The sequence below is a fragment of the Strix aluco genome, chromosome 2 (genome assembly GCF_031877795.1).
Source record: "Strix aluco isolate bStrAlu1 chromosome 2, bStrAlu1.hap1, whole genome shotgun sequence".
Taxonomy (NCBI): Eukaryota; Metazoa; Chordata; class Aves; order Strigiformes; family Strigidae; genus Strix; species Strix aluco.
In genome coordinates this window covers 50,852,167-50,872,790 of record NC_133932.1, presented here as the reverse complement: position 1 = coordinate 50,872,790, position 20,624 = coordinate 50,852,167, and the positions used below count along the sequence as shown (strand labels likewise).

Below are 20,624 nucleotides of genomic sequence, written 5' to 3'. Positions count from 1 at the left end.
AAGAGAAAAAGCACTTAAAAGGAGAAAATAAAACAGTAAGATAATTTATTTAACTGTTACAAGAAACTAGAACAAAATACATGAGTTTACAGTAAAAAAAATAAGGAAAACTACATGCCAAAATACCTCTACTATCATTTGGAAAGTGAATTGATGTTTTGTAACTGCTGACTGCTCATCTTGGGAGAGTTTTCCACTTTGATTTTTTTGGGTGTTTTGGGTGTTAAGAACTCAAGAAACTAGAGACCTCAGGCCACTCAACAATATTTCCGGTAACCAGCTAAAACATGCTTACAAATACCTCTTTGTGGAGCGCTGACTGCTGCAGACTGGTTTGAGTGGGGTCCCACTGGTGACAAGTTGTGTGTATCTTGTCATTTTGTTGTATTAAAACTTCTGTGCCAGCAGCTATCCTTGTAAAACTGAAAGAAGGCAAAGCTGTATTCATTCATAAACATGGCTAAAAGTCCCTGGTATTTCTTTATAATAAAGCGTATACAGGTTGTTTCTCATTGCAAAAGACTCAAGGATTTGGAGAGAAATTGAACAGTGAGCCAGGGAAACATTGCACAGCATTTGACTGCAATCCCAGGGGAATGCTGGAGGGCCTAGATGGGTAGCCATGAGACAGACACGGGTCAGTGGGAAAGACTCTGACCTGAGAAGACTGACAGCAGGTACTATGTATGAATGCACACTAGTGCAGGAAACTATTTTAATAACTAATGATGGCCATAAAGCACAATGTGGCCCTGTTACAGCACAAAAAAAAGTAATTATGTAAGCTCTACTGCAGAATATTGATTGACTGATTTGATGTATAGTTTGGGCTTTATTCTTTGAGAAATGTTTTATGTGGCTGTATTTAAAAACAGTTATGTTTGTGCTTTTGCCCACTGTGGACTTTAGAAATTATACAGCTTGCCAAACCCATTAAAAATCCAGTATTGAAAGAGAACAAAGATTTAAAACTAAAATGGAAGTTAAAAAGGTGTAAAGACCCCAAAAACCTGATGTTTGCTGAAAATGCCAGATAGGGTATAGGGTAATTGCATAACTCAGGCCCTGACTGTAACTGTACGGTCTATAAACCCTTTCCTTCTTTCACTGGCCCAGTCCTGTGAACGGAGAAATATTTTTGAATTGTGGATAAAAAATTTCTGCCAAGTGTCAGTTTTTTTCCCCCTCTGTGTTATTTGCAAGCATGCTTCTCAATAGCTGTGAGTATACATTCTTTTTTTTTTCTTATGGGAACAGTCTAGAAATTAACTTTGGAGGCCCTGGAATAGTGTGTGCAGATCACTGTCTATGTAAGTCCCATTTAGTTTAATTGAGCTCCATTTAAACTTGAAAATTGTTTTCTGGAACTGTCCTCAGAGTATCTTGGAAAGGTTTGCATGCTTGAAAAAAATCAGTTCAGTGTTCCTAAAACTCTGCCTATGGGAAGCTAACATGATTTTTAACCACTTCCCAGGGCATTTTTCCCCCTACTTTTTATGCAGTTTTAAGGAGCTGCCTTTGTTAAGAGCATCTCAGAACTCATTATGAACAAGTTGGGTAATACTCTGGTTTCTTTGCTCAAGTGGGTCCAGAGGAGGCCATGAAGATGATCAGGGGGCTGAAGCACGTCCCCTATGAGGACAGGCTGAGAGAGTTGGGGTTGTTCAGCCTGGAGAAGAGAAGGCTCCAGGGAGACCTTATAGCTGCCTTCCAGTACCTAAAGGGGGCCTACAGGAAAGATGGGGAGAGACTCTTATCAGGGAATGTAGTGATAGGATGAGGAGTAACAGTTTTAAACTGAAAGAGGGTAGATTTAGGTTAGATATAAGGAAGAAATTCTTTACTGTGAGGGTGGTGAAACACTGGGAACAGGTTGCCCAGAGAAGTTGTGGATGCCCCCTCCCTGGAAGGTGTCCTTGCCCATGGCATGGGGGGTTGGAACTAGATGATCTTTAAGGTCCCTTCCAACCCAAACAATCCTATGATTCTGTGAAACTAGAGCAGAGTTAAATCATATTCTGCTTCAAGGAACTTCAAGTTGCTGAGGAGAGGGGCTCCGAAGAGGAGAATAGCGGCGGGGGACCCTTCTGAAAGCATCAAAAACCTGTGGCAAAACTGCAAGATGTGAAGGCAGAAGCCCAGGGAAGAGGAAGAGCCTCAAGTCACCTCCCCCCTGAGTGGGAAGAGTGAGCTGCGAACGAGGGCAGCGGAGACTGGAGTGACGATGCCCAACGCCCCTCATGTACAAGAGCAGCCCCCAGGGAGCGCAAGCGACCAGGAGCGTGGTGAACAGGGCCTGGCGCGTCAGAAGGGTGAGGCGCGTCAGTTCGTGCGGACAGGGCACAGTCCATCTGGGTCTAGAACTTATTTGAGTTAGTTTCATCTTATCATCCTCCACGAGCAGACTGAGCTATAGTTTCCACTCGCGTCAAAACCACCACCAGAAAGAACGTGGCAACCCAGCCAGAGCTGCCACGCAAACATGCAGCGGTCCAGGTCCCAGGCTGCAGGGAGTGCCTGATCCTGTCAATCCTGCCGGAGGGCAGCAGTGACAACACCTGTGTGCGCTGCGATCAGCTGGATGACCTGCTCAGCCTGGTGGTAGAACTCAAAGAAGAGGTCAAAAGATTAAGAAGTATTAGGGAGTGTGAAAGGGAAATTGATTGGTGGAGTAGCACCTTGGCACCCATGAAGCAACAGGAGCAAATGGAGGCTCCAAACGAGGCAGGTAATCCCTCATCCTCTTGCTACAAGAAGGAGGGGACCTAAGAGATGGGGGAGGCTGGAAACAGGTCCCAGCTCACAGAGGCAGGAAAATCCTCTCCCAACCTCCCTCACCCTTCATGGTGCCCCTTCACAATAGATTCGGGGCCCTGGAACTTTTGAATGAAGAAGAGAAGGAGGAAGAAAATGAGACAAACAAGGAGGAAGACCAAGATCCACCAAGACCTGGTCGTTCTGGACCAGGTATTAAAAGCAGTTCTAAAAAGAACTCCAGAAGAGTCATTGTAGTGGGGGACTCCATTCTGAGGTGTGTTGAAGGCCCAGTATGCAGACCAGACCCGCATCATAGGGAAGTCTGCTGCCTCCCTGGGGCCCCGGTCAAGGACCTCACGGCAAAACTCCCCGCTCTAGTGAGACCCAAGGACTACTACCCTCTCTTAGTTTTTCAGGTAGGTAGCGACGACATTACCAGGAGAAGTCCTAAAGCAATGAAGAGAGATTTCAGGTCCTTGGGGAAACTAATTAAGGGGTTGGGGGCACAAATTGTGTTCTCCTCCATCCCTTCAGTTGGGGGGATGGATGAAGAAGAATACAGGAGAACTCAACAGATGAACTTGTGGCTACAAGACTGGTGCTACTGTCAGGGCTTCAGATTTTTCAGTCATGGATTGGTATACAGGACACCAGACCTTTTGGCGTTAGATGGGATACACCTGTCCCAGAGGGGGAAGAGGATCTTGGGGCAGGAGTTAGCTGGGCTCATTGACAGAGCTTTAAACTAGATTTGAAGGGGGAAGGGAGCAAAACATCAGCCCATCTGAAGTGCATGTATACCAATGCACACAGCATGGGTAACAAACAGGAGGAGCTTGAAGCCGTGATGAAACAGGAAAATTATGATGTGGCTATTACAGAAACATGGTGGGATGTCTCCCATGACTGGAGTGTGCCAATTGGTGGCTACAAGCTCTTTAGGAGGGATAGACAAGGAAGGAGAGGTGGTGGGGTGGTGCTGTATGTTAGGGACTGTTATGATTGCTTTGAGTACAAGTGTAATGAAGACAGGGTGGAGTGTCTTTGTGTTAGAAGCAGGGGGAAGGCCAACAGGGCAGATGTTGTAGTGGGAGTCAACTATAGACCACCCACCCAGGACAGAGAGGTGGATGAAATATTCTATAGTCATTTAGGAGAAATCTCACGATCGCTTGCCCTTGTTCTTGTGGGAGATTTAACTTCCCAGACATCTGCTGGAAATACAACACAGCAGAGCGGGACCAGTCCCGGAGATTCCTGGAATGTGTGGGGGACAACTTCCTAACACAGCTGGTGAGTAAACCGACCAGAGAAGGTGCACTGCTGGATCTCCTCTTTGTGAACAGAGAAGGACTGGTGGATGATGTGGCGGTCAGAGGATGACTAGGGCACAGCGATCATGAAATAATAGAGTTCTCTATTCTTAGGGAGGCCAGGAGACAGGGCAGCAGAACAGCCATCCTGGACTTCCAAAGGGCTGACTTTGTCTTGTTTGGGCACCTGCTTGACAGGATCCCTTGGGAGACGATCCTGAAGGGTATAGGGGTCCAGGAAGGCTGGGCACTCTTCAAGAAGGACGTGTTAATGGCTCAGGAGCAGGCGGTCCCCAGGTGCTGTAAGAGAAGCCGGCGACAGAGAAGACCACCCTGGCTAAACAGGGAGCTTTGGCTGGAACTCAGGGAGAAAAGGAGAGTTTACAGCTTTTGGAAGAAGGGACTAGCCACTCACAATGATTACAAAGATGCTGTGAGGCTATGCAGGGTGGAAATCAGGAGGTCTAAAGCCCAGCTGGAAATTAATCTGGCTTCAGCAATCAAGGACAACAAGAAATGTTTCTATAAGTATGTGAGCAGCAAAAGAAAGACCAAGGAGAGACTCCATCCCCTGCTAGACACAGGAGAAAACATGGTAACAAGTGATGAGGAAAAGGCTGAGGTGCTTAATGCCTTCTTTGCCTCAGTCTTTAATAGCAAGATTAGTTGTATTGAGGGAATCCAGCCTCCTCAGCCAGAGGACAGAGACTGGGAGAACGACCTCCCGGCATTCCAGGAGGAGACAGTCAGTGACCTACTGCATCACATAGACACACACAAGTCTATGGGACCGGATGGGATACACCCGAGGGTGCTGAAGGAGCTGGCTGGGGTGCTCGCTGAGCTGCTTTCCATCATTTACCAGCAGTCCTGGCTGACGAGGGAGGTCCCGACAGATTGGAAATTAGCCAATGTGATGTCCATATATAAGAAGGTTCGGAAGGATGATCCGGGAAATTGCAGGCCTGTCAGCTTGACTTCGGTGCCCAGGAAGCTGATGGAGCAGCTCATCCTGAGTACCATCACACAACACATGTGGGACAACCAGATGATCAGGCCCAGTCAGCATGGGTTTATGAAAGGCAGGTCCTGCTTGACAAAGCTGATCTCCTTCTACGACAGGGCAACCTGCTTATTGGATGAGGGAAAGGCTGTGGATGTTGTTTACCTCAACTTTAGTAAGGCCGTTGACACTGTTTCCCACAGCATTCTCCTGGCAAAACTGGCTGCTCACGGCTTGGATGAGCACACGCTTTACTGGGTAAAAAACTGGCTGGATGGCCGGGCCCAAAGAGTTGTGGTGAACAGAGTTAAATCCAGTTGGAGGCCGGTCACGAGTGGTGTCCCCCAGGGCTCGGTTTTGGGGCCACTCCTGTTTAACATCTTTATTGATGATCTAGACGAGGGGATCGAGTGCACCCTCAGTAAGTTTGCAGATGACACCAAGTTGGGTGGGACTGTTGATCTGCTTGAGGGTAGGGAGGCTCTGCAGAGAGACCTGGACAGGCTGGAGCGATGGGCTAAGGCCAACTGTAGGAGTTTCAATAAGCCCAAATGCCGGGTGCTGCACTTGGGCCACAACAACCCCCAGCAGCGCTACAGGCTTGGGGAGGAGTGGCTGGAGAGCTGCCAGTCAGAGAGGGACCTGGGGGTGTTGATTCACAGCCGGATGAACATGAGCCAACAGTGTGCCCAGGTGGCCAAGAAGGCCAATGGCATCCTGGCTTGTATCAGAAATAGCGTGGCCAGCAGGGACAGGGAAGTGATCTTACCCCTGTACTTGGCACTGGTGAGGTCGCACCTCGATGACTGTGTTCAGTTTTGGGCCCCTCACTACAAAAAGGACATTGAATTACTCGAGCGTGTCCAGAGAAGGGCAACGAAGCTGGTGAAGGGTCTGGAGCACATGTCGTACGAGGAGCGGCTGAGGGAACTGGGGTTTAGTCTGGAGAAGAGGAGGCTGAGGGGAGACCTCATCACCCTCTAGAACTCCCTGAAAGGAGGTTGCAGAGAGCTGGGGATGAGTCTCTTTAACCAAGTAATAAGACTTAGGACAAGAGGTAATGGCCTCAAGTTGCGCCAGGGAAGGTTTAGACTGGATATTAGGAAGCATTTCTTTACAGAATGGGTTGTTAGGTGTTGGAATGGGCTGCCCAGGGAGGTGGTGGGGTCTCCATCCCTGGAGGTGTTTAAGAGTAGGGTCGACATAGCGCTGAGGGATATGGTGTAGATGGGAACTGTCAGTGCTAGGTTAACGATTGGACTAGATGATCTTCAAGGTCTTTTTCAACCTAGACGATTCTGTGATTCTGTGAACTAGCTCATTTTGTGTCCTCTTTGAACAAAGAGAGAGAATAAAGTTGTTCTGCTTGGGAACTGTGTACACTGGAGTCTTCACTGTGTACAGTTTGTGAAGACGTACCTGAGCTAACATTAACCTAAGCAGCCCCAGTGCTGACAGAATACCATTGAGTGTTGGCTGCAAATTCCCAAGAAGGGGAGACTGTGAGTTAATATTTTGCTGACTCCATGTTATAGTGACCATGCCTCACTGATCTTTCTGGGGTGGAGCTGCTGTCATGGCTGTGACCACATGAGATGCCATTCACGCTTTGCATTGTGGTTTTAAATGAAGCTTTAGGATGTAGGTCCAAAGCTGTCTTCCACTCTTGCTGAAACCTGCAGTGCTTGTTTCTTCAAGCAGGTGAATAGAGCCAGTCCAATCTCTCTTTTCCAGTACAGGAGCAAAGCATTTGTAACAGGAATATATCATGCCACAACAGAAGGAAAATGAAAAGAAAGGAAGGAGCTGGCTGAAAGTGAGTCTGTTGCATGGATGGCACCAGAGGCTTTTCTTTTAATGAGGCAAGCGCTCCCCAAGGATTGTGCTGGGGACCTCTTGGAAAGTAGCATGGTGCCCCTCTCCTTCCCACTTTTTCCCTGTCCTTCTTTTGCATGAAAAATAAAGTATAAAATGAAGAATAGAACTGGGCCAATTTGTGGTCAGCCCTAGTCCCACCATGAGACAACCAAGGCATATGAGTGGCCACTGAAAACTGGGAAGCAGACCTTTGTCTAATAATATAGGCTAGGTTAGTGGTACAGAACATAGCTATAAACTCCTTTGGTTTCCTTTGTAATTAATGTTGAAAAATAGGCAAATTTGATGAGCTTGTCTGAACTACTGTTTTGGAGGTGCCTGTCTCTTTCACTGAACATAAAAGGAGTTTGGGCAAATGAACTCTTATTGTAGGTACCAAAGTTAGGTAGGATGATCTGAGATCAGAGAGTCTTTCAGTAGGGCCTGGGCAAGTGCTCTGTCCTTTGACAATTTCAGGATTCTGAAGACCTAAAGTGATGCAGAAAGACTAGATCCTGGGAAAGATCCAGTCATACATGACAATTAAGAAGAATGATTCACTCATTAGTTTTTGAACAGAAGGGAAAAAGGGAAACAGATGCAGTCGTCACTGAAATTGCATATAAATTGTATTTTCCAGTGCCTAAGTAAATAAATACTTTTCTAACTTGCTGGTGGTGTGCTGCTATGCAATCTTTTGTGATATACAGTTTTAGCCAGAGGGGACAGGAAATTAATCAATTCTAGCATGTGAGTGTCAGTAATTGTTTTTCCTAATATGAATTTAAAATGAAAAGTACTGCAAAGAACGTTTCAGTTATGGGAAAGATCAATCCACTCCTGAAGCCCCCATCCTTGTTAATAAGTTGCTTCCTTGTGAATAGAATCTCAGTGATCCTTAAAAAATCCAGAGGCTTGTATTTTAAAAACATTGATGGTGCTGCCGGGCAAGGTGATTGCAGCCATTAGTTCCTCTTTATATCAGAGGAGGATCTGCATCAAAAACCCAGAGGATTCCTAAACTGCTTCACCAATGCCTTAAAAACAGAGTCTTTACTGCATTCACAGGAGGAAAATCACTAAAGTGGGAAACTTGCCCTTCATTAATCTGTCAGATGAATTGGAAAAATCAAGGCAATTGTAAATGAGAAATATTATCTAGTTTTCTTATTTTTTTTAAGTGTTTTGCACCCTGCATGCTTGTTCATGTTTCATACGTTGTTCCTGGTAGCCATGAAAAGTGAGCTGGGAGACGGCTAAACCGTGATCAACGCAACTTTATGGTTTCTTTTTTAGTCATCTGATGTTTTATGTGGTGTCAAAGATGTTTATAAAATGGATGTCTAACCTTTCTGAAGCAGAGCCAAACTTTTCAAACCAAACAGATGTGCTGTTAGTACTAACTATAATTATCAAGTAGTAATTACATTGCCTTAAGCTTTAATAATGTCTAAAATAAAAATTGTCAGGAAAACTACTACCAACAAAACTTACTTCTCATATAGCGGAAGAGTCTTTAATGCTGAAGTTACAATACAAAAAGCAATATCCCCAGCTAATCCACACTTAAGGAAGTAAAAAATTCACAGCTGATTTTCTGCTAATTTGCCCTCGTTTATTTGAGCTAACACAGTGGAAAAGATCACTCAGGCAACTTCAGGACCTGTCATCTGTGTTAACAGTTTTAAAGCAATTCTTAAGAGAAAACCTCATCAGGGATGTGGAAGAGAACAGAAACGAGTATAAAATACAACACGTGTTTCTCAGAGAAAGACTATTGCTCACTATTCTAGTCATTTGAGGACAACACCATGTAGAAAAGTTACTAAAGATGGAGAATTTGGGTCAAGAATAAAAATTCTCCCTTCACAAAGAAGAATGTGTTTCAGAGCAACTGTAGTTCAATGAACTTTTGCTGAATTTAGAGGGGTATTCTGGACAGGTCTGAGGTTCTTGGTGGATCTGCCTGGATCTTGAAGAACTGAAGAACTGGAATTTCCCAGCCCTGTGACTTTGGGAACAGTTCATGTGGCAGGAGAATGCAGGGGCTTAAGATCCTATACACATGTAGCAACTGCTCATTTACTCTGTTTCTTATCACATTCTTAGCTTTTGCAGGTGGTGGTGAAACTGACTGCCAAAACACTACGTTTGCTGTTTGACATTGCTGGCTTTAACAGATTTTAAGTGTTTGGTTCCAGAACTGCAGTGAGACACTTGGGTGATGAGGGTGTACCCCCATCACCAGTTCTGCTTTGCCTCACTCTTCTTGTCCCCTGCCTCTCTACAGCCATTATTACTTGTTGAAGGTAGCATCTTTCTTCCCTTCACCTTCTCTTCCAGTTACTTAGAGTCACGACCTCACTTTCCCCTTCCTTGAAGCCTCCCCTGGTTGCTGGATATTGATGATAGGGGCTCTAAGTGGCTGGAGAAAGCTGCAAGAGCCATGAAGTGGGGAGGAGGCAGATGGCTGTGGTAGTGAAGGCAGCAGAAGGTGCTTTGCAGTGGTTCTCCACTGTGGTGGAGAATCCCTTCTCCTGTGGTAGAGGGACCTCTTGTCATGACTACAGCTGCATTCTTTTGTCAAGAAATAAATGCAGACTACAAGACCTCTCTCTCGCTCACAGCTTTACTGCCCAGACTGTCATAGTAAACTGCTTTGCAGAAAGGCGTTTTACAGGCGAATTCAGAGCACTGGGAACAGGCTGCATCCTGACCCCTCTTCATCACCAGAGACATATCTCCATGGGCAGATGGAAACAAGCTTAAGCATTTTCTTACTGCTGTGGTCCAGGACCTACAGAATTTTCTGAGCATGGGATGTGCTCAAACAAATGTTTACTGGCCTGTAGACAACTTGGTCTGTGGGCAGAGTGAATTTGGGTTTGTCTGGCATCTTTCTACGTAGAATGCTCAACTATAGTCACATTCATTTTCCTGCTAATGTAGCTAAGAGGATGAAGAGGAAAAATATAGGAGATGCTGGAGCACTGTCTACATGAAAATCTTTTTTAGCATTAACACCAGTGCAGTTCAAGTGAGAGATTAAGCCCAAGTATTTGAGAGGACACATTCAGGGTCAGACAGATGGGTATGTTCATGACTCCTAACATGATGCATTGAGAGCAGATAGAAATACTGTATTACATGCAACACTTTTCCCTGGTGTATGAAAGGTTCTATACCAACATGGGGGAAACAGAACATCTCTGAGCAAAATGTAGTGCCAGAAAAGCAGGTGTTCACACAAAATGGAGCTCTGTGTCTTGCCATGCCCATAAGCAGGATTCTTCAAAGACCAGTGTATCGAGAATGATGTTAGCAAGGCAAACTACAGCTTGGTTTCACATGCAACATCTTAAAGTGTTGTCAGACTTATTTCTAGCTTGGAAGAATAAATGTGATTTAGTATCTTTCATAGGGGTGAGCTGCTGAGTGTAATGGATGCCTTGAGAGTACCGCTTCCCTGTGTAACATGGTACACCAGCCCCACTATTGACTGTCTTAGACAGAGCTTTGTGAGCAAGCCAAAATGCAGAAGATGTTACATTAACAATATATCTAAAATTCAATGACATTTAAGAACTGTCGTCATGATTGCAAGTCTTTGGATGTTATTTCTGTCTGTCTTGCTAGTGTCTTATATTTTCTTCCTTTGATTAGTTAGGATTTGCCAGAATGTTGTAGATGAAATCGCCTATCCTTTGTACTCCTTGCAACTCTACTGGTTTATCTTGTCAGATGCATCTTCTTCCCCATCTTCCCCAACAGCCTGAGACAGTTCACCAGGTTTGGAATGAGGCTATTCCTGCAACTTCCAAAATATGTTTCTCATGTTGATATTGCCCTGAGAACAGGACCGTGGAAACATAAGTGTGCATGGCTATTAGTAGTGATTAATTAGTACTCTATACCCAATTTGAAGGTCAGTTTAGAGTTCAACATCACTTTCTCCACAGTTTTACCTAAACTTCTTTAAATAAATCGCAAGTGAATAGGTAGGTTTCAGCAGAATATATTTGGGACACAGCTGAGACAGGCTTTCTGTTCAGAGCAAATGATGAGTGGTGTGTTCTTTGTGCCTCCTAGAAGACCAAATTCATTCTCTTTTACTGAAACTTTCCCACCCTGTCTGCATAACTAAACATTCATTGAATGGGGAATGGATTCAGCTGTCCTTTCCATGGTGAGAGCCCTGAAAACTGGACTGAGGAATCTAGCTTGCTGTCTCAAGACTATATTTTTAGGGCAAATGAAAAGACTGACAAACCCCACTACAAAGGCCATGTAGCCAGGAGCAAGGACATTTAACTAATGTAGGGGATATCAGACTGGTAGTCTTTCCCCCATTACTGTTTAATTATTCATGCAACTTCAAGAAAGTGGACTAAGACTGCCATATAAGTCACTTTTGTCAGAGGAGAGATCCCTATGTTTTTATATAAGAAGGAAGTCGTCCCAATCACTTTGATGAATAATCCAGTTGTCTATTTTCTTTTCAGATTTTGACAATTACCTGAAATGAAATGTTTCCTGTACAATATGTCCTGGTTTTGGACATATAGTCTCTAATTTTTCTGTCCAGAAGGCAGTGTCAGTACTTACTGGTGGGTCTGTGAACCAATGTATGCACTAGAAATTGGTTCAAGTCACAGCTTAAAGATGACTATCTTGTTTAAAGTTTCATATTGTACAATATTGAGATCCTAAATCTAATTCTAAATTAAATAGTCCAGTTACAGATTTTGTGTAATTTCAGTACCTAATTATTCATAGAATCATAGAACCATAGATTATCTGGATTTGGAAGGGACCCATAAGGATCACTGAGTCCAAATCCCTGCTCCTTTCAGGACTACCTAAAACTAAACCATATGACTAAGAGCATCATCCAGACACTCCTTGAGCTCTGACAGGCTCGGTGCTGCGACCACTTCCCTGGGGAGCCTGTTCCAGTGACTGACCACCCTCTCTGTGCAGAACGTTTTCCTAATGTCTAATCTGAACCTCCCCTGATGCAGCTTAATTCTATTTCCTCTTGTCCTATCGCTGGCCACCAGAGAGATGAGATCAGCACCACCCCCTCAACTGCCCTCCTTGAGGAAGCTGCAGACTGCAATGGTGTCACCCCTCAGCCTCCTCTTCTCCAGGATAAACAAACTAAGTGACCTCAGCTGCTTCTTGTAAGTCTTGCCCTCAAGACCTTTCACCATCTTGTTTGCCCTGCTCCTCTGGACACACTAATAGTTTGATGTTCTTCTTATATTGAGGTGCCCAAAACTGCACACAGTACTCACAGTGGGGCCACACCAGTGCAGTGTAGAGTGGGACAATCACCTCCCTCGGCTGGCTAGCTATGCTGTGCTTGATGCACCCCAGGACACAGTTGGCCCTTTTGGCTGCCAGGGCACACTGTTGACTCATATTTAACTTATCATCAACCCAAACCCCCAGATGTTTTTCCATGGTTCTCCAGCTTCTCGTCTCCCAGTTTATATGTATAACCAGGATTGCTTCATCCCAGGTGGAGAATCCAGCACTTTCTCTTGTTAAATTTCATACGATTGGTGATTGCCCAGCTCTCTAGTCTATCCAGATGTCTCTGTAAGGCCTCTCTACCCTCAAGGGAGTCCAGTGATCGTCTTGGTTTAGTATTGTCAACAAACTTAATGTGCATTTGATTGCTGTGTCCAGATCATCTATAAAAACACTGAAGAGAACTGGCCCTGAAATTGAGCCTTTGGGAACCTCACTGGTGACTTGCCTCCAGCCTGATGTAACCCCATTTACTATAACTCTTTGAGCCTGACCCATCAGCCAATTGCTCACCCAAGATATTATGAACTTGTCTAGCTGTGTGCTGGACATTTTATCCAGAAGGATACGGTGAGAGACATTATCAGAAGCTTTGCTAAGATCCAAAACTACATGTACTGACTTCCCTTGGTCAACTAGATGGGTGACCCTGTCATAAAAGGAAATTAAAGTAGGACTTTTCTGCCATGAACCCGTGCTGATTATGACTAATGACTGTGTTGTCTCTCAAGTTTTTTTCAGTAACTCCTAGAATAACCTCCATATTCTAGTAGCTTTACATAGTTCACAAATAAATGCAGATTTTTAAACTCAGATTAGCACATATGTAGTTAGTGCAGATTTTTTAAACTCAAAAGCTAGGTGGAGAAGGATCAACATTTCTTATTGTTTGAAAAGGAACTATCCAGTGTTTTCTAGTTTAAACAGAACCTGACCAAGTTCTGGTCAGACTTCCAGCCCAGTAGCTTTTCTGCAGCAATCTACCATTATACCTGAAACTAATCTCTGATATTTCTTTTCTAAACTAGAAAATTCCTCATGGAAAATATCCTTTGAATCTGCATGCAAAACAAAAATATCAACTAGCCAGCTTCCCTCCATCCAAAGATGATCCAAAGTTCTGAAGTATTAAGCATCGTAGAGCAAACTTTAGAAAAGGTAGCTGTGTCTTTATTTACAATGGGTTTTCATTGCTTATCTTGATTTTATGCAGGAATAAGTAAAGATAGTGCCAAATATATTTAGTTTTCAAAAAATTGATGGAGTAGAAGTATGCTTAGGACTTTATTAAAGAGGGTATTTCATCTGAACTGAGTGTGTGTGTTGGCACAGATGACAAAATGTTACTTATGACTTCAGTCAGAGTTATTGAAGCCAGGCTGAGCAAGTGTATTGATGAGGAAAATTCTCTCTCAATAAATATGTAAATGTGTGTGTGTGTGTGTAGTTGAAGAAGATGGGCAGAGATAGTCTGTGAGCTAATAGCCGTTTAATTTTTACAGGTTCCAACTCAAGCATAACATTTTCCTTTCGGCTAGCATGCTAGAGATTTTGTGTGCTCTGACCTTTACCTGATCTGACTTTATGACTAGGCATCTCCCACTGGTGTTAGTGGAAAGAAGCACTGCTAATGGTCTCTGTCAGTGTGTTTGCACTGGAGAGACAGCCAAGCTAGCTGTAATTAAGACAGAGTAGCAGAAGCAGTCTAGCTGTGGTCATAAAGAAACTCCATGCTTTTGTGGGATTAGTGCTTTCATCAGGCTGTCCTGCTGATTTAGAAATAGCTTTTATGCTTTGCTCCACCAGTGCTTCCTACCTGGTGATCCAAAGATGCTCCTTGAGACACAGACTGTGGTCCATGAAATGATTGGAATTGCTTTATTTTCTTAACATAAATGTGCATTTCTTTATAAAGCAGTGAGAGAAGATAAAAGGAAAAAAATAAACACTCATAGTTTGTTCTAATTTTTCCTTGGTTACACTCACAGTTTGCTTTAATTTTTCCTTGGTTATAAAGGAATAATTGCAACAATACAGCGAGTTGCTGTGGCACAAAATGGGCAGTGACTTCTCAGGTTAAAAGAGGCTGAGAAACACTGTTCAACTCCATGCTTTTGCAAATGGCATGTATCATATATCCTCCCAGAAGGAAAACGTATTTTTAAGCCTAGCTGTGAGGGAGGAGGCATGACTGGATAGTGGAAAAGACCTCTTCATACAGTTTATAACAAGGAAGAGCACTACTTGTAAAACTTTTCAGAGGTTTTACTTTTGTGTTAAGGACCATACAAATCTAAATGCAGAATGGCAGGTTGGAGCGGAAACAGTAACACTTTGTGAGTCATTTCTGTCTGTCCTTAGTCCTCTTATCATTCTCCACTGAGCTGTGAGCTCCTGCAACATTGAACTATCATTTCCAGGACTTCTGATTTGGTGGAAGAGCAGCCGTTCCTCTGAAGGAGAGTAGGATTTATGCCAATAGCTCAGAAAGGACCACAGAAAATTGCTGCCTACATCAATCTAATTTGCTGCCAGGGCTTTTTTCCCTAGCTACTTTTTAATGGGGTGTGTGATTAGTGGGGAAACAAAGTTGACTTACATTTACAGATTGCATCGTCTCTACTGAATACCAGAAATCTCCAAGGCTCTGGCACTGCCCTTGGTGAAACAGCAGGCTTTTCTGAATGGCTTGCATTTCTCCTGCCATTAATTCTCCTTTAGCTTTTTCTGCTTGTCTGTTTCCCTTTGCTCATCCGGTAAACTGAACTAACATTATTTACCTCCCTCAGGTCTTTTTGATTTTAGATTTTTCCCTGCGATTAGTCATCTGTGTCAAGAGAAAACTGAAGCAGGTTTACAGCATTGCTAGTGCAAATGTTGCTCAGGTAAAAAAAGAAAAATCTAGCTTCCTGATTCATTGACAGTATTATGGAAATTTGTCTGTTGAGAAGGTTATTTGCAAGGCTTTTTGTTGTATTACTCTCTCTTTGCACCTTCTCTCAGCTTTAACCTGAATATGTCTTCTGGTGCTATATCATGTGGGTGAGTGCAGCCCATTGCAGAATATGTCATACATTGAATCCAGGACACAGTGGTATTTACGCACACTTGTGCAGATCCTGCAAAAGGATAAGAGGTCTAAACAGCTTAGAGTTTTTAATTTTGAGCCAGTAAATCGCATTACTATTTACTGTTTATCCATTTTCAAATTTTAAAGGCAGAGAGTTTTCCTCTAAATGTAAACTTTAAGTAATGAACTCTGGGAGACTGAAACGTAAGATTTTCCATGGTGGATCAGACTATTTTGCCATTGTCTCTAGTATCCTAACACTGTCGGTGACCAGTAGCAGAAAAGTAAACTAGAAAAGAGGGAACATGGCTTATTTTATTGTGACTTTTTAAAGTAACTTTATGGTGACCTGCACAAAGCAATCTTGACTCATGCCTGGAGCTTCCAGACATATAATAATAACTTTTAAAGATTATATGATTTTTCTTTTCATTTTGTAAAATTCAGATGTATAAAAACTTTCCCCTTCATCCCCATCCATGCTATTAATCTTACTCTCAATCCGGACATGTTATTTTCTACGTGTTTCAGAGGAGGTTATGAGAAAGTGAAAGCACAGAAATGGTGCTTGGCTTGATGACTCCTACATTTAACATACAACTAAGCCACTCACAGCACACAGTACCTGATGACTGGCATGTATCCTTTATGATGTTAAAATGGGGTTAACACAGCTCATATTTTATAGTTTTGGCAAACAGTCAGCAGGGCACAGGACCTCAGCAGAGCAGCTACCTTTTTGTATAAGCTTTACTTTCCATCTTTTAAGCTCTTTACTGCTATTACATGCTTGAAGACAGCTGCCCCATCTCCATGATATACTCAGTGGGCTCCTAAACCTAGGAGAGAACTGTGTTGTTTTTGCAAAATAAATACAATTTATTACCATTTGAATCACTTTTTGGTTCATATGTAAAATGTTTAGTGTACTGTGCAAAACTATCCAATAATTTCCTAATCAATTAACATGACCAAATTTCCTGCCTTAAACTTAAGAGCCTATGCTACATAATTTCAGCCTAATGAATCCCATAATATCCTGTGCCTTGACCCAAAAGTTCCTCTTACCCTACTTTGCTCTGAATTCCCATGTCCTCTGATGCCCAGGACAGAATGTCATTTTGGAAAAAAGAGATAGCACAAAATAAATGGAAATTGGAGGAGATGATGGATCCAAGGGCATGACAGCATTCTATTTCTGTACTTACTGAAAAAGGAAGTAAGCAAGACAACCCAAAAGTCCTTAGGGTTTGAAAGGATAACACCAAAAATTTCACAGCATGGAGAAAGTGGTATTGCAGTCTGGTGATGCTCAGGGCAGGCAGCATTGAATGTTGTAGGAAATAGAAAGTCCACAGCAGCTGCTGGAGTTGTATCTACTGCTTTTTTGCTGAGGTGAGTGAGTTAGGGGATGGCAGCTGAGATTTCCTGCAAGATGGTTCTACTTATGGCTGCAGCTGGCAATGTCATAGTGTCAAAGATAATAGAAGATTTAAAATCTGGGGGATGGATTGACACAATAACAAATGGGTGCAAAACTCACCCTGAATAAATTGAGATGGATAAAGGTTCTAACCAGTAGTGGTGTCAGGTTCTGGAGCAACTCTCAAGGAGAGGCAATGAGGAGGGGGAAAGGAGATGTCAGTGGGTCTGAATGGGGTGTTGCTGCCATTTGGTGGATACTGCAGGGTGTTAACAAATGGGTTTGCAAGTGGTGGGGCTCTAAGGCAGTAGCTGGATTCCCAACTTGTCTCCTGTGTTCTTGTCTGTTTTTCTGATTCTGACCCTTTCCCAGTCAAGATAACAATAATGATCAACTTTTTCTAATTTTTAACAGGGCAAGATACCTGAATTGTAAACCAGCATCTAAGTCTTAGGCATTCAATGCTGTAACAATATAATGGCAAGCCACTCTAATAAGATCCTGTCTGACCCTGAATCATGATCGTCAATTCTGTTGTGTAATAAATGTTGGAACAACACAATTTCCTTTCTATCTGCTTACTCAGCTTTCCTGACAGGCAGAGAGAATAGGTCTAACTGGCCAAAAATGTGGCTTGTGTCTGACATTTATTGTGATAAAATGTGACATTCCAAAATCCACCATTCAGATCTTGTAGAAATGCAAAATTCTGTGGGTCTGGCCACCCTGGAGACTCAAAGTATGAGTAAATATGCCCATACTTAGATGGGATGTTAACAGCTTCTATAAAAATTCAGGTGGAAAAACACTTCAGTTTTTACTATGATTTTGTATGTCCCTGTATTTCTGAAATACTTATTTTTCAGTTGTAAAGGAAAAAACTGTCTGTATTCTTTGTCTCTTCTTAGAAAATTACAAGTCCCACTCATTTTAACTCAATTTTGCTTAAGCCAGGGAGACTCAGTGGCCTCCAGTATGGCATTCAAATGCTGTACTTTCAGATGAAGAGCAAGACTTCTATCAACTCAGTAGAAGTCAGTATTCAACAATAGCTCTTTTTCGGAACCACAATGAAATATGCCTACTGTGTCTAAAAAATGGGTTATTTTAGCTCCAAATTGCCACTTGCCTCCTACTCAGTATTCTGACACTTGGGATTATTTCTGCTTCATCCTTGAAAGCTTTCCCAGTACGTATTAAGCAAGCTGAAACTCATAACCAAAGTCCTGTCCTTGCATGACTTTCTTCTCTCTTTTAAAAAAAGCCAAACAAAAAAACCCCAATGAAATTTGTTCCTCTTTCCTGATGAAGGTCTTTGTAGCTAGCTCCTTAATGAGTCATCAGACTTTTCAACTGATAATTTTTCAATTAGATTTGTCTCTCCCTACATTTTTTTTTTACACATGAAGTATAAGTGATCTATGCTGACAGGTCAAAGTTTTTCTTTAGTATTTGTGCCACTCCATAGTGTAAGTCAGGTCACCTTAATACCAGTTACTTCATAAAGTCCAACTGCTTTAATGCGTGTACTTCTGGGAGTGTTATGGTAAATATGTTTGTCATTCAGGCAGTGTGCCATATAATATATATATATTTTTAAATCTCTAGATTTGTGCCTGTACTCAGACTTTTCTCTTCTGGTTTAAAACTTGGTTTTGCCTTTCATCCCTTTGTGACTTTCCAGGGAGAGTTTCCAGAGCTGTAGTTATGTCAAGTCTTTAGGTTTGATGCCTCAAGCCAAGACAATCTAAGAACAGAGATGGAAGAGTTTTACACATCAGAGCAAAATCCCATTTTATTTGTTGTCTAGCATGCCCATTTGTTTTCAAAGGTCCTTGTACTGACTCCTGTGCTATTAGGACTATAAACCTTTATTGTGGCTCTGAATTCAGAGAAGCTTGGACATACTTGAAGAATTTAATTTACAGTCATATGAAGACACTTAAAAACTAATTTTTGTTTAGTTTGGTCTCAGATAGTGCTGCTGGTCTACATGAGAACATAGAGGAAGGCTGTCTCAATCTGATATAACAGATAAAGGTCTTCCCAAACATTAAAAATTTTCAAAATCTTAACATTTCAATATTAAGAAAATGTTTAAAAATAGCCATACTGCTATTTCTTATGCTGGCCTCGCAAACTGTGAGTGAAACAGTCTTGTAAACATTAATATGCAAATTCTCAGAGTGATACAGCTGGGGAGAGATGAGGAGGAGAGAAGAGTTCTATGTCTGCCTAAATAGAATTTAAAGACTCCTTCTTAGACTTAGATAAAAATAGAAGCCACTAGGTAGTGTTTGGGAGTTTCTTTTTTTTCAGATTGGACTTACAGTAGAGTGTAAGAGAGTTAGGGAGCCACCTCTCACTGAAATTCAGTGTGAACTGACAGCACCAATTTTTTTAAGCTCTTTTGAAAAGCCCAGCTTTAAGTCTTCTTTTCTTTTCACTGCTGGATTCAGAAAGTCCAAATAATTATTGTCTTCCTCCTCCTACACCTTCCTACTTTTTTTGAAGAGGCTGATTTGTACTGTCATGGAAGTGCTACATTTTTGTGAGTTATGTTCTCTGCCTGTGCATGTGTGGAAAGGAAGGGAGATCATCTGGGAGAATGCATTACTTGTTTTCTCACAGTTGCTCCATTTCCCTTTCTTAAAACTCTTTGCTTGGGCTGCTCTTTCTTATTGTGTGTTTATAATCCATAGTAAATTTCATACCAATCATTTTGTCTAAAATAAAGATCCTGAAGAAATGTGCAGAAGTTTAACATAATTTCTAATCTCTTGCAGTTTAGGTAACACACCTGAGGAAACCAACCCTGGAAGCCTCTGTGTTTGATTGAGAGCCTGGGTTCTTTTTTTCTGTTCCCTGGCTTTCATTTTAAGCAGTAAAAGTCTCTCTATAAGTAGACTACAAGAGCCAAGATTCCCTATGGCAGAGACAGACAACTGCATACATTTGGGTAGTTCAGGTTTCTTAGCTGACTGTTATTCTTCTCTTCCCCCAGTCAAAATAAAGAATGAAAAGATTTTCAAGATTAAATCCTGCCCTTATTTGAAGGCCACTGTGAAGCTCTCATTGCCTTTAGCTGTGCTAAGATACCTCTCCAAGCATTTTTAATCATTTACTCTCTTTCTGATGTTTTCAAGCAGGAGAACATAAGAGTCATTAAAAATATGCCACAAGACTAGGAAACGGTCTGGGACCAATTAGATCCTGGAGGCTGTTCCAGCCCTACTACAGGCAAGTCTGAGAGGGCTTTTTAACCCACATTTATATACATTAAGTGTTGAGCACTGGCCTACGTTTCAGCCTGTTGTGAGTAATAGCTAGTCAAATAGTAATTTGTCTCTTAAAAAATGTTAGTTCAATTGAAACAGTGATGTGACTGCTAACAACACGCACAGAGGTGTACATGGTCCTCTGCTATACTCACCTACTCTAATCACCATTTATTTGTATCTGCTTTCTTCTGTCACAAGATAATGAGATTAGGACCAGTCACATGATGTAACTTAAGGTTTGATATAGTGGTCTTCCATAACACAGCTACTGCCTTGTTCTTCGCAGATCCTTTTGCTATAGAGAGGTAGGGACTTAGAGGGAAGGTCTGACTAGTCACAGGGTGATGTCCTGGTGCTGCAGCAATGATTCATGGCAAGTAAAGATAGCTGCTGTGGGTGACAGATCCTTGAGATCAGGCTCTGAGAAAAAAAGAAGTGATTGGCAGGAATTATCTTTAAAATAGGGATTTTTTTCTGCTCTCTGCCTTACTGTGAATCCTGTTATAGCCTAAAAAATGCAGCCAGTGCCTGTAGCTGTTATTTCCCAAGGGTCCTAGCAATTCTAGCCCTCTGCAAGCAGGATTCAAATTAAAAAAGAATGAAC

The 20,624-nt window shown here is 42.4% G+C and overlaps 1 long non-coding RNA gene across 1 annotated transcript in view; it reads left to right on the top strand.

The window, feature by feature from the left end:
* The first annotated feature begins 13,366 nt into the window (after positions 1-13,366).
* Positions 13,367-20,624, top strand: part of LOC141920190 (uncharacterized) — a 63,451-nt gene continuing 56,193 nt past the window's right edge. Inside the window, exons 1-2 of the long non-coding RNA XR_012622247.1 lie at positions 13,367-13,404; positions 15,036-15,131. This is a non-coding gene — a long non-coding RNA (uncharacterized LOC141920190). The remainder of the gene's footprint in view (positions 13,405-15,035; positions 15,132-20,624) is intronic.